At 45.8% G+C, this 19,443-nt stretch overlaps 1 protein-coding gene and 1 long non-coding RNA gene across 2 annotated transcripts in view; both read left to right on the forward strand.

Annotated features, from left to right (window-relative positions):
- The first annotated feature begins 1,796 nt into the window (after positions 1-1,796).
- LOC115944619 (uncharacterized) lies at positions 1,797-7,376 on the forward strand. The gene is made up of 2 exons (XR_004079134.2): positions 1,797-2,831; positions 6,893-7,376. It is a non-coding gene; the product is annotated as an uncharacterized LOC115944619 (long non-coding RNA).
- A 2,656-nt stretch (positions 7,377-10,032) lies between these two features.
- Positions 10,033-19,443, forward strand: part of CD244 (CD244 molecule) — a 44,069-nt gene continuing 34,658 nt past the window's right edge. Inside the window, exon 1 of the mRNA XM_081825311.1 lies at positions 10,033-11,262. The gene's annotated coding sequence lies outside the window, so the exon portion shown is untranslated. The remainder of the gene's footprint in view (positions 11,263-19,443) is intronic.

The raw sequence follows: 19,443 nt of genomic DNA on the forward strand, positions 1-19,443 counted from the left end.
AGGGGGGGCATCAGGGTGGCTCAGTCTGTTAAGTGTCTGCCTTTGGCTCAGGTCATGACCGGAGTCCCCAGGATTGAGTCCTGCATCTGGCTCCCTGCTTAGTGGGAGTCTGCTTCTCCCTCTGCCCCTCACCCTGCTCGTGGTCTTTCTCTCTCTCTCTCAAATAAATAAACAAAATCTTAAAAAAAAATAAATCAATGAGAAAGAATAGGAATTACATGGGAGTGCTTGCCAAGAGACTCCCGTAACAGTGCAAAGGAGCTGGGCATTGACCATGCTTGAGCTAGGATAGTCTTGAAACCATACTAAAGAGACAAATCGAACATAGCATGCCAAAGGTCTCAAGTCAGGGCTGCACATTTTGGGAGAAGGTACTCCTAGAGACTGTTGAATGTGCTGGGTGAAGAGTCAAACCTAAAAACCACTAAGTGACTGATTAAAGGGAGGAGTCTCTGGAAGCAGAAAATGAGAAAGTAAGGAGTGTCAAATGGCAAAAATAAACACAATTTAGTAATGAACTTGATGCCCCTTATTTCACTAGAAAGCAATCCATAGTTTGGGAAGTACCTCACAGTAGTCTGGTCAAAGAGAGAGTCTTCATCACCTGGCCCTTGTGGGCAGTGCGGTGTCAAGGCCCCAGAGCAAGCGGGTGGTGGGGGGACAGTGACAGGCAGAATTCATGGCCTCGTTTGCATCAGCAACCAGCCAAAAGCAAGCACTGCTTTGGAGGCCTTGGGAAGAATTTCCATAAGTTGCCAGCCACCAGGATACAGAGGAACAGGGCTTGGAGGGAGGCTCAGTGGGAAACAGTACACTCAGGAAATAAGAAACAACTTGTGACTTTTGCTACCCAAATTCTTGCTAAGGAAAAATTGTGAAGGATTTTGAAATGGCGAATACTGAGCATCTCTCCCAGTGGAATACTAGGATTTGTCTAGACTAGAGGACCCTCCTTGGAGTTTTTGGACTCTGCAGAGGTTAGTATTCTTCATTATCTTTGACTGTTTTGCAACTCTGTGGGGAAAGAAGTTAACTCAGAAGTCTGATGATGATGCAGACGGTCCATGTTCATAGAAATGCAAATGATTTTTGTCTTGTACCGATCTGATTGGGTTCTCTGTAGAAAGGAGGTGATTTCTATAAATTACATTTTTGCTCTATAGGACTAATTAATGAGTTGTTAACATGTTCATTTTATATTTCTTTTTTTTTGTTTTATATTTCTATGGGAGTCATGATTTTACCTTAAAAAAAATCTTTTTGGGGTGACTTGGTGGCTTAGTCGGTTAAGCCGCCATCTTTTGATTTTGGCTCAGGTCATGATCTCAGGGCCGTGGGATTGAGCCCATGCACTGGTTCCGCACTCATCGGGGAGTCGGCTTGAGATTTTTCTGCCCCTCCCCCCACTCTCTCTTTTCCTCAAATAAGTAACTAAATCTTGAAAAAAAAAAAAAAAAAGGTCTTTTAAGGCTCCTGGCTGGCTCAGTCAGTAGAGCATGGGACTCTTGATCTCAGGGTTGTTGAGTTTGAGCCCCAGGTTGGGTGTAGAGATTACTTAAAAAAATAATAATCAAAAAAGATAAAAATCTTTCAACTACCCAATGTGAGCTGAGGGAGCTGGCAGTCAGCAGGGGGAGGGGGAGGGGGGTATGGATTTGGTGGGCCTGAAGCTTATACAAGTTGGGGGGGGCGCTCTTTAAGAAAAATAATGCATTAAGTAGAGGGCCTTGGAAGAGGTCCTGAAGCTTAAACTTCTTTTTTTTTTTTTTAAAGATTTTATTTATTTATTTGAGAGAGAGAGTGAGAGAGAGAAAGAGCACAAGAGGGGGGAGCGGGAGAGGGAGAAGCAGACTCCCTGATGAGCACGTAGCCCGATGCGGGACTCGATCCCGGGACTTCAGGATCATGACCTGAGCCGAAGGCAGTCGCTTAACCAACTGAGCCACCCAGGCGCCTCTGAAGCTTACACTTCTTAAACATTACAGTGAATCTACCTCTTAACATTGCTGAAAGATCATTTTCGGAAAAAAGGTAAAATGAATCTCATACAGATATGAAAATGATCCCAGTTAAAGATTTTGTTTTGCTCATAGGGGAGACTCACGCAGGCATTATAATCGGTTCAAATGAGACTAGAAAGAACAAATTTATTTATTTATAAAAATTTTTAAAGTTTTTTTTTTTTTTTAATGTAAGTAATCTCTACACCCAATGTGGGGCTCGCACAGGACGCCACGCCCCCAAACTTGCTTCCACCGGAGCGGGGTGGGCCACCGGGAACCTCCGTGGCCGCGAAGCCTGTCTCCTGGCCACAGCCGAGGACCAACGAAACTTGGGGGGGCCGGCCGCGCCCTGCACTGCTGTGATGAGACAAAGGGGACATCTAGCGGCCGCTTGTCTTGCTTCCTTTCCTCTCGGTCCCGACCACAGTCTCGGAGGGGATCTGTCCGCGGAGAAGGTGCGGGCTCCGGGCTGTGTAGGAGGAGGACTCCGCCCGTGTCGCCCCCGGGGCTCCGGCGAGACCCGCGCTCCGGCGGGAGGGGCCCCGGGGAGGCGGCGGGAGTGCCGGGGATGCTCGGCTTCCTGGGGACGGGGGCCCCGCGGCGGACCCGGTCCCTTGCCAGCCTCCTCGCGCCCGTTGGCCTCCGGCGCTTGCGACACCTGCGGCTCGCCCCACTGCCCCCCCGACCCCCACCCCCGGCTGTGCATCCCGGCCCGCGGCCCTGCGCTGGGCGGTGCGGACTTACGGAAGGGGCCCATCCGGAAAGGCCGCTCTGGGAGCGTGAGGAGCTCCCTAAATCCACGTTCCGAAGCGCCGGGGCCTGCGGGGGGTGAGTGTGTGTGTGTCGGGGGAAGCAGCCCGGGAGCTGGGTGCGCAGGTGGCTTTTCTGCAGGTGGACAGACAGCGGTGGGAGAAAGGGGATTACGGAAAGAGTTACTGAGATTAATCTCCTTTTACTGCTCTTTGCAGGACAATGTAAAGAGGGATTTTTTTTCCCTGATTATTTTGTGCCTATTTTAATTGTGATTTAATAAATACGACCCCTCCAGGGGACTTAACCTTACCAACTTTTAAGTCTACAAAGTTGCAGCAAATATTGCAGAAACTACTGTCATAGGCTAAATTGTGTGTGTGTCGCCCCCCACCCCTCATTCAATTCATAAATTGAAGTTCTAACCCCTCAGACCCTAGAAGATGACTATATTTATAGATAGGTCCTGTAAAGATGTAATTAAGGTAAATGAAGTCATTAGGGTAGACCCTAACCCAATATGGTTCAGGTTCATATAAGAAGAGGTAATCAGGACTTAAATGCAGACCCAGGGATGACCTTGTGAGGCCACTGCTAGATGGGGCCATTTGCAAGTCAAGGAGAGAGGCTCTGGTAGAAATCAAACTTGCCCACACCTTGTGATCTTGGACATCCAGCCTCCATCCGGAATTGTGAGAAAATGAGTTTTTGTTTAAGCTCCCACGTCAGCTCTAGCAAACAAGTGCCGCTGTGTTTAAGGATGGTGCCTATTGAGCACATTCTTAACTTCTACAGGAGAAGTGCTCTAGCTATATTCCATGTTTCCATTCATCCTTGACTCATTACTCAGTCTGATTTTACCCACACACCAGTATCTCGCTCCAGTCCTGTGTTTTGTAGGCCGAGCGTGCTGGGGCTCATCCATTTCTCCACAACAAAGGCTGTTGGCTGTGGAAGTCGGCTAGGTGGGTTCCTCAGTTGCAGTGTGGGAGCTCCACTTGAGGAATCATTCTTGTGTTAGGTGCCCCAGAGCGCCCGTTTTCCTTCAGATAGGAAACAGTAAATTATAAGCAGCATTTAAATTGAGAGTCTATTTTGCATGGAATAGTTTATAGCAAAACACAAACAGAAACGAAATTACACTCTTTCATCAGGGTAGGGACATTTTGGGAAACGGGCACATCAGTGGACTGGTGGTGGTCGTGTACATGGTCACAACCTTTTTTTGGACACATTATAGCAGCGCCTTTCAATGGCCCTAAAATTGTTCACACTCTGAAGTTCAGTAATCCCTCTCACGGGAATCTGCCCTAAGGAAATAAACAGAAGCAAAAGATCATATACATACATATGTGGAAAATGTTCATTGTAGCATGCTTTGTAAGAGTAAAAAGTTGGAAAGCAACCAAATTCTCAACGATCAGCAAGTTGTTAAGTTAGAACACAAAAGCCAGTGAAATATATGCAGCTATTAAAAATGATAATCATGAAGAACATGTAAAAACATGAATAATGTTTATGATTTTTATGCACGTACCTATTGAGGATGCAAAATAGCATCCATTTTATAATTACATCTATGTGAAAAAGTTATAGTCACAAATTGAGAGACGGTAAGAATGAATACAAAATTTTCTTAGGGTAACAAGGCTGTGAATTTCTTTTTCTTTTAGACATTTTATTTGAAGTATTTGTAATTTTAAAAAAGATTTTTATTTACTTATTTGAGAGAGACAGAGATAGCAACAGAGATAGTGAGAGTAAAAGCAAGGTGGAGAGGAAGAAGCAGGCCCAAGTATTTATAAATTTTACATTAAAGAAGTGATCTGAATTTGTTGGACCATACTAAATATAATTTTAAAAAGTTGAAACATGGAGACCCCTGGTGGCTCAGTCGGTGAAGCGTCTGCCTTCCGCTCAGGTCATGACCCCAGGGTCCTGGGATCAAGTCCCTCATCGGGCTCCCCGCTCTGCGGGGAGCCTGCTTCTCCCTCTCCCTCTGCCTACTTGTGTTCTCTCTCTGTCTCTCTGTCAAATAAATAAATAAAATCTTTAAAAAAAAAAGTTGAAACATGACTCATACAACTGTACAGTAAACATGTGTCAAAGGTTTATTCAACTCAGTGAGGAAACTGACCTACCATATAGCTGGTTCAAAGCATTCACAAGATGCCTGGGTGGCTCAGTCGGTTAAGTGTCCAACTCTTGATTTCGGCTCAGGTCGTGATCTCAGGGTCAGGTGATCAAGCCCGGAAGTGGGCTCTGAGCTGAGTCCGCTTGAGATTTTCTCTCTCCCTCTGCCCCTCCCCTGTCAATAAATAAATAAATTAATTAATTAAATCTTAAAAAAACCAAACCCAAAACAAAGAGCATTTGCAGAATAGAGATTGGTAGAGTCAGGAAGGGCATGATGGAGTAAGTCAACTAAGTTAGAGACAAACTGAGCAATACACCTTTGGGCTAGTCTTCGGTCATTTGTATTTTTTTTTTTAAATATATGGCTTTCAAGTTCTTTTTTTTTTTAAAGATTTTATTTATTTATTTGAGAGAGAGAGTGAGAGAGAGAAAGAGCACAAGAGGGGGGAGCGGGAGGGGGAGAAGCAGACTCCCCGCTGAGCAGGTAGCCCGATGCGATGCGGGACTCGATCCCAGGACTCCAGGATCATGACCTGAGCCGAAGGCAGTCGCTCAACCAACTGAGCCACCCAGGCGCCCCAGTCATTTGTATTTTTACTGGGCAAAATTTATAAGTTACATGTAACTTTAGGCTTTAGGCCCTAATTAATGGTGAAGAGCAAATCAAACAACGTATAATGCAAACCACATATGTATTTAATATTTCCTATTGACACTATTAAAAGAAATAAAAAGAAACGTGAAATTAATACATTTGTGTGTGTAGCCAAAGTATTATCATTTCAACATGTAGTCAATAACAAAAAATTTATTTTCTTGCTAACTCTTCAAAATCCAGTGTGTATTTAACACTCACAGCTCAGCTCAATTTGTATGCTAAGTTTTCACCAGAAACTGTTGATCTGCATTTAGATTTCATAAAATTTACAATTGAAGAAGTTGCTCCAAACACAGTTAAAGACATACTTAAAACCTCCCCAGTAACTGAAAACTATCCAGTTTTTATTTTATTTTAATTTTAATTTTTTTAAAAGGTTTAATTATTCTTAAGTAATCTTTACACCCAACATGGGGCTCCAGCCTACAACCCTGAGATCAAGAGTCACACACTCCACTGACTGAGCCAGCCAGTCACCCCAACCTTGGTTTTTTTAAAAGCAGCATTACTGGAGATACAATTCACATATCATACAACCCACCCATTTAAAATGTACAATTTAATGGTTTTTAGAATATCCACAGAGTCGTGTAACCATTATTATAGTCAGTTTTAGAACATTTTCAACATCCCCCAAAACACCCATAACCACTGCGGTCACACCCTGTTTCCCCTCCCAACTCCCTCAGGCCTAGGCAACCACTGATCTACTTTCTGTCTCTATGGATTTGTCTCTTCTGGACATTTCGTATAAATGGTTCATCCTTTTTGTAGCATGTATCAGTACTTAATTCCTTTTAATCGCCAAATAATATTCCATTGTGTGGATTTGCCATGTTTTATTTATTTATCATCAGTTGATGTGAGACAGAGCAGGGACTGGACTTGGGTCCCCTCAACCCTGACCGCAGAATCCAGCATTCTTTGGCTGCCTCCAAGAGGAAGAAAAAAAGCTAAAACTCAGTGCTTCTTGAGTAGCATCTTGGGCAAGTGCAAAGGGAAGATGCTTATTGAAAGGAGCATGTGGGCTACAAAGACTGGCAAAGATGTGAGCAGACTCCACTGCTGACCTTTCACCGACTTTCCTCCTCATAATAATAGTGAAAATCATGCTCAGGGGTGGAGATTTAACCTGCTAGTTAGACATGAAGATGCATGAAGAGGCATGACCTTTAAGCACACAGGTGCTAATGAATCCCACGTCTACATGCTTCCATGTCACCCTTTCCCCCCTTCCTACCTTCCTTCCTTCCTTCCTTTTTCTTTTCTCCCCACAGTATTTGTTCGTTGTTTATTTATCAAGAGAAACTATTCCATAACCCAATATTCACGTTTCATTGTTTAGGAATACAGGTCATTGACAAACTTCAATGGAACTCAACCCAAAGAAGTTCTTTACATTCCAAATCGCTTTGCACTCTGGAAGGAAGATACCAGCCTCTTCACCTCTTCAAAATCTTTCATGGAATCATAATTTATATAGAAATCTTCATATGCCCTTCTTTCTTGGTTTGGCCACAGCAAACTTATAGAAGTTTGCAACCCCCAGGGATACAGCGAAGGCTCCAACAATGTGAAATCACGGACCCTTGGCCACATGGCCTTGCATCTGAGGTTTCATCAAAACACTGGAAGTCGTGGTAGTTATTCTCTTCATCGCCAACCTCAAACCCAGCGTCCTTCCTGACACAGAAATGGACGGCATTCCCGCCACCTAAGTTTCTTTAAAAAACTCTGCCTGACCTCTCAGCGAGCGCACTTGAGGATTCTTTGTTCTGCCTCCCTTGTGCTCAAGCAAAAGCCCCAATAAAGCCTTGCCTGGGACTCCATTTAGCCTTTTGTCAATTTCTTTTTTCTGTTTTTTAAGAGAGCTTTTCTTTCTTTTCTTTCTTTCTTTCTTTCTTTCTTTCTTTCTTTCTTTCTTTCTTTCTTGAGAGCAGGGGCATGGGGAGTGGGGGCGTGGAGGGGGGTGGCAGAGGGAGAAGGAGAGAATCTCAAGCGGACTCTGTGCTGAGTGCAGAGGCCAACCTGGGGCTCCATCTCATGCACAACCCTGAGATCATGACCTGAGCCGAAATCAAGAGTTAACCAACTGAGCCACCCAGGTGCCCCTGCCTCTTGTCTGTTTCTATTGCTTAGTGAGCTGAAGGGCCAGTTTGGTGAGAGATAGACATTTGGGTTATTTCTCTGGGTTCTGTGGGTCGAATGAGCAATGCATATCATTCCCCGTGAGACAGGTGGCTTACGCTGCTGCATTCAGCTGGGAGCTCCGCGGGGGCTCCTTAGTTCTTCACGCCGCTCTCCACGTTGGAGGCTGGGTTCCAAGAGAGCAAAAACAGAAGGGCTTAAGGGCTGCACCTTTGTCATTTCTCCTACATTCTCTTGGTCAGAGGAGGTCACCATGCCAGCCCAGATTTAGGGAGAGGGGAAGTAGGCTGCACTATTGACAAGAGGAGTGACCTCCATGTAGAGGGAGGGGAGGGATTGTGGGTGACATTCTTTTTTTTCCAAATTTTTATTTAAATTCTAGTTAGTTAGCGTATAGTGTAATATTGGTTTCAGGAGTAGAATTTAGTGATTCATCACTTATGTGTAACACCCAGTGCTCATCATAACAAGTGCCCTCCTTAATGCCCATCCCCCATTCAGCCCATCCCCTAGTGGGTGACATTTTTGGATTCTATCCAGCACAGCCACACTTACCAGTCCTCTTGAAAGAAGGTGGGGCAGTTTGACTAATTGTGGACAGTGAGGTATGAGTAGAAGTGATAAGTTTCTCTTCCAGCTGAAGCAAAGAAAAGCCTGCACCATCCCCCAGATGTATCATAACTTCTGCAACAAGACTGCCTCATGGAAGACAGTCACCATGAGTCACCCCACACCAGGCCTGCTGCTGACTTTGCATTAGCAAATAATAAGTCTCTGTTGTGTTAAGCCGCTGGGGTTTGGAGGTTGGTTGTCAGGACAGTGTAACTGAGCCCATCCTTATGAAACTACATGGCTTGTGTCCTTCCCTTGCCCCTAAATCCAATTCTTTTTTTTTTTTTTCAAGTAGGCTCCAAAAAAGAAAAATAATAAAGGATGCTCCATGCTGGGCGTGGAGCCCAATGTGGGGCTTGAACTCATGACCCTGAAATCAAGACCTGAGCTGAGATCGAGTCAGCCGTGTAACTGACTGAGTGACCCAGGTACTCCGCCTAAATCCCATTCTGACGCTGTTTCTGCAGCTCTGACTTCGGCCTCCCCCCTTCATGCGTTGAACTTGCCCCTTTGTGCGTTGCTTCTGATTTCTCTGGATAAACTTCTGCAATATAGGCCGACCCTGGGACCTTACGCCCCCTAGTGGCTGGTGTACCTGACAGATTGGACTTGGGCACCTCCCCCCGCCAATCCGTTGGGTTCACGGAAAACAGAGGGAGTGACGGCCAGATGACTGAGATCCTTGTGGTGGGAGTTTAGACTTGACTGAGTAGGCAAAGGGGAGCTGACGACATTTTTTAATGTGGAGAGTGATTTTGGGGGGAAAAGGCGTCTGAAGAATAGTTTGTTGATGAAAGCAGGGTATATGGCAGAAAGGTGAGATTGAAGGGAGTGGTCTGTTAGGGAAACGGTGGTGTAACTCTTAACGTCCAAGGTAATAATTAAATTTGTATAATGTTTTATAGCTTTTACTTATGTCATTCCTTGTTAATCCTCATAATCCTGTAAATTCTTTCTATCGCAGTTGGAAAATCAAGGCTTGGAGAGGCTGGTGATTTGCAGTTATTAAGACGCAAAGCAAGTACTCTGATTTCATTCATTAATTCATTCATGGCATCTTATTTGTTTTTTGTTTTGTTTTGTTTTTTAAAGATTTTATTTATTTATTTGACAGAGAGAGGCACAGTGAGAGAGGGAACACAAGCAGCGGGAGAGGAAGAAGCAGGCTTCCCGCGGAGCAGGGAGCCCGATGCGGGGCTCGATCCCAGGACCCCGGGATGATGACCTGAGCCAAAGGCAGACGCTTAACCGACTGAGCCACCCAGGCGTCCCCATGGCATCTTATTTGATTTAATTCAAAACCCTTTTTTGAATCTTGCTGGATCAGTGTTTCCAAACCTTTGCATCCTGGCCCACGCAGAAAAGGATGATATTAGCGTGGCCTTCCTGGGGGAGGGGCTCCTTGGCGTAGCCCATAGACAGCACTCTCTGGTGGTGGGGGTTATGACTAACGTCTTCTGCCAAGATAATAATAACTGAATTCAGGGAGTGTACAGAGAGAACCATACACATAAGGATCCAATAGAGGGCGCCTGGGTGGCTCAGTTGGTTAAGCGACTGCTTTCGGCTCAGGTCATGATCCTGGAGTCCCCGGATCGAGTCCCGCATCGGGCTCCCTGCTCGGCAGGGAGCCTGCTTCTCCCTCTGACCCTCCCCCCTCTCATGTGCTCTCTCTCTCCCATTCTCTCTGTCTCAAATAAATAAATAAAATCTTTAAAAAAAAAAAAAAAAAAGGATCCAATAGAATTTTGACTGAAGTAACAATTTAAATGATTGTAGAAACGTGGCTTAGGCTTTTGCATCACTATAAAAGATTTGCAACCATCCACAAAAAGATGGGAGGAAGAGAAAGGACAGTCCAGCTAGTGACCTTGCGCATCTCGGTTCCCCTTGAGGACAACGGCCAGATTCGGCTTCCTGCTGTTCCCCCTGTGGCCACTAGAGGGTAGAGTGCAGGCGTCTCACCAGCCACAGTGGTGCAGAGGAGTGGGGGGAGCTCAGGGTGCAGGGGAGTGGGGGGAGCAGAGCTAGGCTGGATGCTGAAGTCCTGGGCTAGCGGGGCAGTCGTGGAGATGCCCAGAAGCTGCACTTCGCAGCCGACTTGAGATTGGTCTAGATGTTGACTACTGGCTTCTCCTGGGGTCTGGTCTAAAGCAGTCAGGGTGTTAGGTAGCTAAGGCGTGTCCTGGGGCCTCATTCTGTGTGTGGCTGTGAAGGGGCTCAGGGCTGAGATGGTAAGGGTCGTGTGCCCTCCCAGCTATTCCTGCTCCTGAGGCTTTAGCCTTGGGATTTCCAGAGGGAGCTGAGTGGTCAGTGCTGTATCCAGGAAGCATCCTTGGGTCCTCTGGTCCCCATCTTCCCGATTCCATTTCTCACAGTCGGCATACTGATAGTTTTCATTTTTAGTTAGTTGAGCAGACGAATCCAGGGGTTGAGCCTGTGCTTGAGAGTGGGCAGATAGCCTCAGCAGAGAGAGTGCTGACCTCGGGAGGCCTCATGGCCCAGCGGTGGACTGGTGAGGGGACAGCCGCTGGGAGCTGGTGGCCAGGAGGGATGATATCCGCGGCGCCAGACTGTTGCATAGAGGTATTCTCACATCCTCTAGCAGTGGCCCGTTCTCATGAGCTGTCCCAGGGGAACAAAGCCTGTGTGTCTTCCCTTTCTTCCCCTAGAAGCTGCAAAGAAGCCCAAGAAAGTTGCCGAAGAGCAGGTAGTGGGTCTTAAACCAAGCCAGCATCCTCTCCCCAGAGCCATCGTCCTGGTGCTCGTCCTGGGGATCGGGGGGAAATGCACCTGCTGCTACGGTCTGTTCCGCCACCAGCTTCTACCTGAGGGGGTTTCTAGCATGATTCTTGAGGCTTTTATGAATGACCCAGCCAGCCTCAGCAGACATGGCCTGAGCCCAGGGAGAAAGCCGTGTTCCTGGGGACACCTACGGTGGTGGCAGGAGCTGTGGTGAGTCTGAGATTTCCCCCTACTTGTGAGTTAATGGGTTAGCCTGCCACAGTTTCCTGGACTGGGACAAATGGCTTTGTCATTCACGGCAGCCAGAGTATCCGCATTGCCTTGTGTTCGTTCCGAGTCCCAATTCCAGCAGAGTGACGTGAAGAGGGTCAGGAGATACCTGTGTGGCCTGTCCCGCAGCGGGCACGTTGGGCTGATCGAGAAACAACAAGCTTTTAATTTATTTTTTTATAATTATTTTTTAAAATAGAAAATCTGCTTTTTCTTTTTAAAAAATATTTTATTTGTTTTAGAGAGAGAGAGTGTGAGCAGGGGGAGGGCAGAAGGCAAGAGAGAGAGAGAGAAGCAGACTCCCTGCTGAGCAGGGATCCCGATGCGGGGCTCAATCCCAGGACCCCGGGGATCATGACCTGAGCCGAAAGCAGATGCTTAACCAACTGAGCCACCCAGGCGCCCCTCACGACAGCTGTCTTGGGACAGCTTCCCTGAAAGTGGGAGGTGGCTGACAAATGGCCTCATAGCAGCCCCCACAAGTTTCCTAGCGCCCCTCCCTATATACACTGACCCCAGATCCCTAACCTCCTGCCCAGAGGTAATCACTGCTATACCTTTTGTTATCATAAAATTTTGAACTACAAGAGCTCTTCGACACATGGAGACACATAGATTAAGTAGCAAAGATCCTCTGAGAGAAGGTGTTGAGTGACAAGCTGGAAAAAAAATGTCACTTTCTGACCTGTATCCCTGTCCTCATTCAAGGCACACACTGCTATTTGTAAATCAGGAAAAATGTCTCCATTTGTCTTATGAAATTAAGTTCATATCCAGAAGTTTCTGTGTCCCTAAAACATCTTGGGAATTTGTCGTTATTCAAAACATCACACTGAACTGGTTCAACTCCTTGTTTGTTTTTGTCTTTAATTCAATTTTGGTATTTCTTACAGTTGTTGATCTTAAGCAAGGAAAGAGTTGGAGGTCTTTTGAATTATCTGGTAACATTTAAAATGTTGAGGTCAAGGTGTCTTTTGATGAATACCAGCTCAAGAGGAGCCAGATTATATATAGAATTATAGAGGTAAATGGTCTCTCTTCCAGAATTAGAGCTGCGGCTACAGCCCTTGGGCAGGGAGGCTGTCCAGCTCTCCAAGGTCCAGAGAAGACCTGTATTAGGCAATAGGGCTTTGCTTGTCTCTGTGACCTACCATCATCCCACCTAAAGTGATTCCATCTTCTGACAAAAGAGGGAAAGTTCTTTTTTTTTTTTTTAAAGATTTTATTTATTCATTTGAGAGAGAGAGCAAGAGAGCACAAGCAGGGGGAGCAGCAGAAGGAGAGGGAGAAGCAGACTCCCCACCGTGCGGGGAGCCCGATGTGGGGCTCGATCCCAGGACCCTGGGATCATGACCTGAGCGGACGGCAGATGCTTAACCATCTGAGCCACCCAGGCGCCCCAAGAGGGAAAGTTCTTATCCTAATCAGGAAGACCTGGCTAAGCCCTGTTTGAGGGGGAACATTTTCCTTCCGCTTCCCGCAGCCCAGCTCCAGTCTCTTGTATTAAACAGTCAGCAATTGAAGAATACCCGGTGTTATTGTTAATAATAGGCAGCCATGCCTCAAAAGATGCAACATGGTGAAATTGCACTTGTCCTCAGGACCTTGAGAATGGCTTCTACTGGGAGGTATTGAGGTGTTGCGTGAAAAGACATCGCACAGGTAATAGACTCATGTCAAACAAAATTGTAATTTTTCCTTAGAAACCTTATGGCCCTTTTAAAGATTTTTATTTATTTATTTGACAGAGAGATAGGGAGAGCCAGAGAGCACAACCGGGTGTGTGTGTGGGGGATGGCAGAGGGAGAGGGCGAGGCAGGCTCCCCGCTGAGCAGGGAGCCTGACGTGGGGGCTGGATCCCAGGGCCCCCTGGGATCATGACTGAGCCGCCTAGGTGCCCCACCTTGTAGCCCTTTTAAGTGAAAGAGGAGAGTAAAATTGTTGAGTCCTACTGGTAGGCATTGTTGAGTTAGAGGCTAAGGTCATCCACATACAACACCAGCATAGAGTATCCAGGAAACATAATACTGTGCAAATCTTTTTTAAGGATTTGCAAAGATGAACATGGACTTTCAGTATCCAAGGGTATAGGAGACCTTGATTTAATGGCAAATAAACACAGATTGTCGGGGTGAATAAGGATAGAAAGGGAGGAGGAAAAACTCCTAACACTGCCGGGGAATGGCAGAAGATGGAATGAGGATTATACAGTGGTTAGATTGAGGAAAATTAGGAAAAAAGTCAGCACCATTGCACTAACTGCTCAGAGATCTTGAACACAATGGCAAGTGCATTTGTTTTGCTATTTAACTGAAAGAACTGGAAACTGTCAAGAGCTTTTAAACGGAATTCTAATTTCTTTTTTTTTTAAAGATTTTATTTATTTATTTGAGACAGAGAGAATGAGAGCACATGAGAGGGGGGAGGGTCAGAGGGAGAAGCAGGCTCCCCGCCGAGCAGGGAGCCCGATGCGGGACTCGATCCCGGGACTCCAGGATCATGACCTGAGCCGAAGGCAGTCACTTAATGAACTGAGCCACCCAGGCGCGCCAGGAATTCTAATTTCTTATAGCAGTTGTAGCAATGACGTTGCCACGTGGATACCTACTTCTGATTTTGGATGCAAGGGAAATTGAGACATCTTATTTATTCATTTACTAATTTAAATTAATTAATTTATTTTAAATAAATCTCTATGCCCAACATGGGGCTCGAACTCACGACCCCAAGATCAAGAGTTGAATGTTCCACTGACTGAGCCAGCCAGGAACCCCTGAGATATTTTAGTTTTTAAAATTTATTTTAAGTGTTGGGGCACCTGGGTGGCTCAGTTGGTTAAGCGACTGCCTTTGGCTCAGGTCATGATCCTGGAGTCCCGGGATCGAGTCCCGCATCGGGCTCCCTGCTCAGCGGGGAGTCTGCTTCTCCCTCTGACCCTCTTCCCTTTCATGCTGTCTCTCATTCTCTCTCTCGCAAATAAATAAAATCTTAAAAAAAAATTAAAATTTATTTTAAGTGTTATTTTAATTTGGGGCACCTGGGTGGCTCTCGGTTGGTTAAACGTTTGCCTTAAGCTCAGGTCGTGATCCCAGGGTCCTGGGATGGAACCTCATCAGACTCCCTGCTCAGTGGGGAGCCTGCTTCTCCCTCTCCCTTTGCCCCTACCCCCAGCTTGTGCTCTCTCTCAAATAAATAAATACAATCTTTAAAAAGTTATTTTATTTTTATTATTTATTTATTGAATGATAATTGACATTCAACATAATATTACTTTCAGGTGTACAACGTAGTGACTCAATATTTTTATTATGAAGTGATCCCTTGGTAGGTCCAGTTACCACTTGTTATATAATTTATGTTTTATCTTCTTTTCCATATGTGAGTTAGTTTTGTACAGTAAAGTTGTCTCTTTTTTTTTTTAAAGATTGTATTTATTTACTTGAGAGAGAAGGCAGGAGGGAGTGCGAGCAGAGGGGAGGAGCAGAGGGAGAGGGAGAAGCGGGCTCCATCCCAGGACCCCGGGATCATGACCTGAGCTGAAGGCAGACATTTAACCAGACTGAGCACCTCAGATGCCCCTAGAGTTTCCTTTTTAACAATAAAGCATAAACAAAGCACTTGGAGAAGCTAGGCTGGATGTGAGGTCGTGGGGAGACCTTTCTTCCATGCTTTTCTCTCTCAGTGCATACACATAGCATCAAGTTTTTGGCCTCAAGTACATTTTGACTTATTTTGACATGGACTGGCCATTGGTGATAAATCTAAGCCCACAAAAAGCAATACTCTATCAAAAGCAATCATTTATTCCTCCTTTTACATTCTTACCAACCCTCCCCCACATCCCAACAATTTCCAGCTTGTTAACACCTACAACCCAGCCTCAGACTCGGCAGTGCTGTGGCATTTGGGCTGAAGTGTAGTGGAAAGAGGAGTCGGCAGCAGTTGCTACCCTTTAACCCTTCCCTCACTCCCTCAGCTCCTCTTCACTGCCAATGCTGTGACATTCCCTGCTGGTTCTCCTGTTGCACTCCTAACTTCTCTCCCTGATTCCCATCTTCCAATGCACATGGAGGTTCAGTGATCAGAGGAGTTGATCTAAAATGCATAAAAGGGGGGGCGCCTGGGTGGCTCAATCCGTTAAGCGTCTGCCTTCAGCTCAGGTCATGATCCCAGGGTCCTGGGATCGAGCCCCGCATTGGGCTCCTTGCTCGGTGGGGAGCTTGCTTCTCCCGCTGCCTGCTCTGCTTGGACCCTCTCTCTCTGACAAATAAATAAATAAAACCTTTAAAAAATACAAAAAAGGCCCAAAGTGAAGAAGAGAAAGGTGGGGAGGATCAGCACCAGGTGTTAAAGGAATCCCACTGAGCAGCAGCAATGGGGCCGCTATTCCTTTTGAATATGTGAGCAATTCAACTCCAAAATCCCACCGTGACAGCCTGTTTCCAGAGCCATCTCTGTACTTTATGTCTCAGCCTGGGTCCTCTACAAAGGAAAGCCTATGGCAAAGATAAACGTGCAAACATGACTTGAGAAGAGCAAATTTTGGGAGGGAGGGATGAGGAGAGAAGGGAAGAGATGTGAGAAATGATTAGAATCTGTGTGATTTGTGATCACTCTGCCTACCTCTTTACACCGATTCTCTAAGAGGTGTGGAAGCAGAGACTGAGAAGTATCTGCCCTACCTCCCATGGTGCATCTCCAGCCTCGGAGAGTGTGGCTGAGATGGTTGCACCATGAGGAACAGGGACAACTGTGGGTGTGGAGAGGAGGCGGTGTGACAGAGGGAAGGATCAGCAGATAAAGTAAAAAGCAGAAGAGGAAGGAAAGGGAGGGAGAGAGGGGCAAAGTTGTGCCAAGGGGTAGGGTCATGGAGGAAGGAGAGAAAGATGGAGAAGTGACTGAAGAAAAGGGAAGGTATTCACATGTCCCAGAAACAAGCCATCCCACTGAGCTCTGCTCACATTGCAGACTCACGAGCAAAAAGAAATGACTGCTATTTTGGGGTGCCTGGGTGGCTCAGTCGTTGATCTCGGGGCTCTGGGATCAAGCCCTGTGTCGTGGAGCTCTGCACTCAGCAGGGAGTCTGCTGGTCCCTCTCCCTCTGCCACTCCCACACATACATGCTCTCTCTCTCAAGTAGATAAAAATCTTCAAAAAAAAAAAGGAAGGAAATGATTGCTGTTTTATTTTATTTTATTATTTTTTTAAGATTTTTTTTTATTTATTTATTTGAGACAGAGAGAATGAGAGACAGAGAGCAGGAGAGGGAGGAGGGTCAGAGGGAGAAGCAGACTCCCCGCTGAGCAGGGATCCTGATGTGGGATTTGATCCCAGGACTCCAGGATCATGACCTGAGCCGAAGGCAGTCGCTTAACCAACTGAGCCACCCAGGCGCCCATGATTGCTGCTTTAAGCCACTAAGTCTTGGAGTGGTTTGTTATGTGGCAAAAGGTAACTGATACTGGTGTGGAGTTTGAGCTTGGTGCTCTTGCAGATGATATAAACGTTTTTAGTGGGATTGTGCAGGTGGGTTGTGTTTTATAAGGATCTTTGTTGACAGCTATATGGATAAGGGATGGAAGTGGGCCAATACTGGACACAGAAGAGGTTTAGAAATGATCAGGAGGCCATTTCAGAAATGGAAGACACTGGAGGGCCTTGTTACAGGGCTCACCAACATCAATCCCATATCCAGATGATTAATTTAAAGCAATCAGGGTGGTTCCACCATTCTGGCCAGAGGTTGGTTCAAGAGTGGACATTTTTTTTTTTTTAAAGTAAGCTTTATGCCTGATGTGGGGCTTGTAACTCATGACCCTGAGATCAAGAGTCATATGCTCCACCGACTGAGCCAGCCAGGCACCCCAGGAGTGGGCATTTGACCCATTGCTGGCCAATGAGACATGAGGAAAAGTGTGCGGGGGGCCTCTGTAAAAAGTTTCCTCTCCTCTAAAAAAGGAGCCACAGGAAGAGAGGATCCCTCTTCCCTCTGGACATTTATGACATATAGATTGTTATGGGTTGAACCGTATTCTCCCAAATTCATATGTCAGAGTCCTAACCCTCGTATGTCTGAATGTGACTATATTTGGGGACAGGGTTTGCAAAGAGGTGATTGAGTTAGCATGAGGCCATTTGAGTGGGCACTAATCCAGTCTGACTGGTGTGCTTAAGAGGAGAGGAAATGTGGACACACAGAGACATTAGGGATGTGCACAGACCACGCGAGGCCATGTCAAGGAGGGTGCCATCTGCAAGCTAGGAGAGAGGCCTCAGGAGAAACCAGACCTGCCAACACCTTGATCTTGGACTTCCAGCCCACAGAACTGTGAGAAAATACATTTCTGTTGTTTAAGCGTCCAGTCTGGGCATTTCGTTAGGGCAACCCTGGCAAAGTGATCTGTAGCGGATGATTGGAATGCTGGTAGACATCTCACTCAGCCAGATGGTGAAGCCAGGGTGGGGAGAATGAAAGGCTCCTTGAAGACATCACGGTGCTGATGAGTGGATCAGGCCTGAGCTGCCATGCCTCTGGATTTCCCATCTCGTGAGGCGATTTGTTTGCTTTTTGTTTAAGCCACTTTGAGATGGGATTTCTATGTCACAGCTGAAAGCATCCTAACTGATCCAGACTTGAGCCAAGGAAGTGTCAGGGCGGTAGGATTTGGTGGAGGTGGTGTGGGGAACAGATTTAAGAGGAAATAGGAGGTAAGATCAGTGGGACCCAGTCACGGGTTGTGGCTAGATGATAGTGATCAGAAGGGACGATGTCCCTAAGGTTAGAGGTACCATTTTCCCAGACTCTCTAGGTGCCATCAACTGTCCACATGGATTGTTCCATGAATGTACCACTAAGGAGGAAATGCATAATGATATTAAAGATGTCAAAACATGAAAAAAATGTATCTTAGAATCAACAAAAGAAAGGACCAAAAGAAGCATAAATTTTCTTTGGAGCTTTTCTTCTTGGGTGCTGTTCTATTTTATCAATGTATCTGAGTATGGTGCATAAATCAGTACTTTGAGCCTACAAAGATAGAAAATAATACCTTAGCAAAAAAGAGACAACCTTTTCCTAAGAATTGCAGTATTATCAGTGCTCTAATAAGATTATGTGTTATGTATGTGGTGTCACTGTGGAGGGACTGCTCCATTCTCTTGAAGCTGAAGGGAGGTTGGTGGGGTGGAGGCTAGAGGCATTGGGGGCAGTTTGTGCTGACTTATTTTCAACTGCAGTCTCTGTCCGGTGCTCATCTGTAGTAGATTTTCACCAGCTTGTGGCAAAATGAGGAAATTAAGGACAAAGTAGGGTCTTTTTATGAAGCTAAATTTAATTCAGCTAAAGGTTTATATTTATTTATTTATTTAAAGATTTTATTTATTTATTTGACAGAGAGAGACACAGCGAAGAGGGAACACAAACAGGGGGAGCGGGAGAAGCAGGCTTCCCGCAGAGCAGGGATCCCGATGCGGGGCTCGATCCCAGGACCCTGGGATCATGACCTGAGCTGAAGGCAGACGCTTAATGACTGAGCCACCCAGGCGCCCCTAAAGGTTTATATTTATTCTGAGATGATCACATTCCTATTTTGTTGTTAAAATTTATTTTTATTTTTTATTTTTATTATTATTTTTTAACATACAATGTATTATTTGTTTCATGGGAACAGGTCTGTGATTCATCAGTCTTACACAATTCACAGCACTCACCATTAAATTTCCTTTTAAAAAAAAAAAGATTTATTTATTTATTTATTTATTTATTCTTAAAGATTTTATTTATTTAGTTGAAAGAGACAGAGATAGCGAGAGCAGGAACACAAGCAGGGGGAGTGGGAGAGGGAGAAGCAGGCTTCCCACTGAGCAGGGAGCCCGGCGCGGGGCTGGATCCCAGGACCCTGGCATTATGACCTGAGCCTAAGGCAGACACTTAAAGACTGAGCTGCCCAGGTGCCCCTCTTCATTGTTTTTTTAAAGAATTAAAGCATGTTTCTAAATATCATCTCCCTTGCTCTTCACAACAACATCATGTTTATTAGTTTCATTTTAGGTGTGAGGGAGCTGAGGCTCAGATGTGGTTAATCGCCTGCCCCCCGTGTGGCCTCTCCATTCTCCTGTCCC

Source organism: Leptonychotes weddellii, chromosome 6 (assembly GCF_054177405.1).
Source record: "Leptonychotes weddellii isolate Sample4059 chromosome 6, ASM5417740v2, whole genome shotgun sequence".
NCBI classification, from domain to species: domain Eukaryota; kingdom Metazoa; phylum Chordata; class Mammalia; order Carnivora; family Phocidae; genus Leptonychotes; species Leptonychotes weddellii.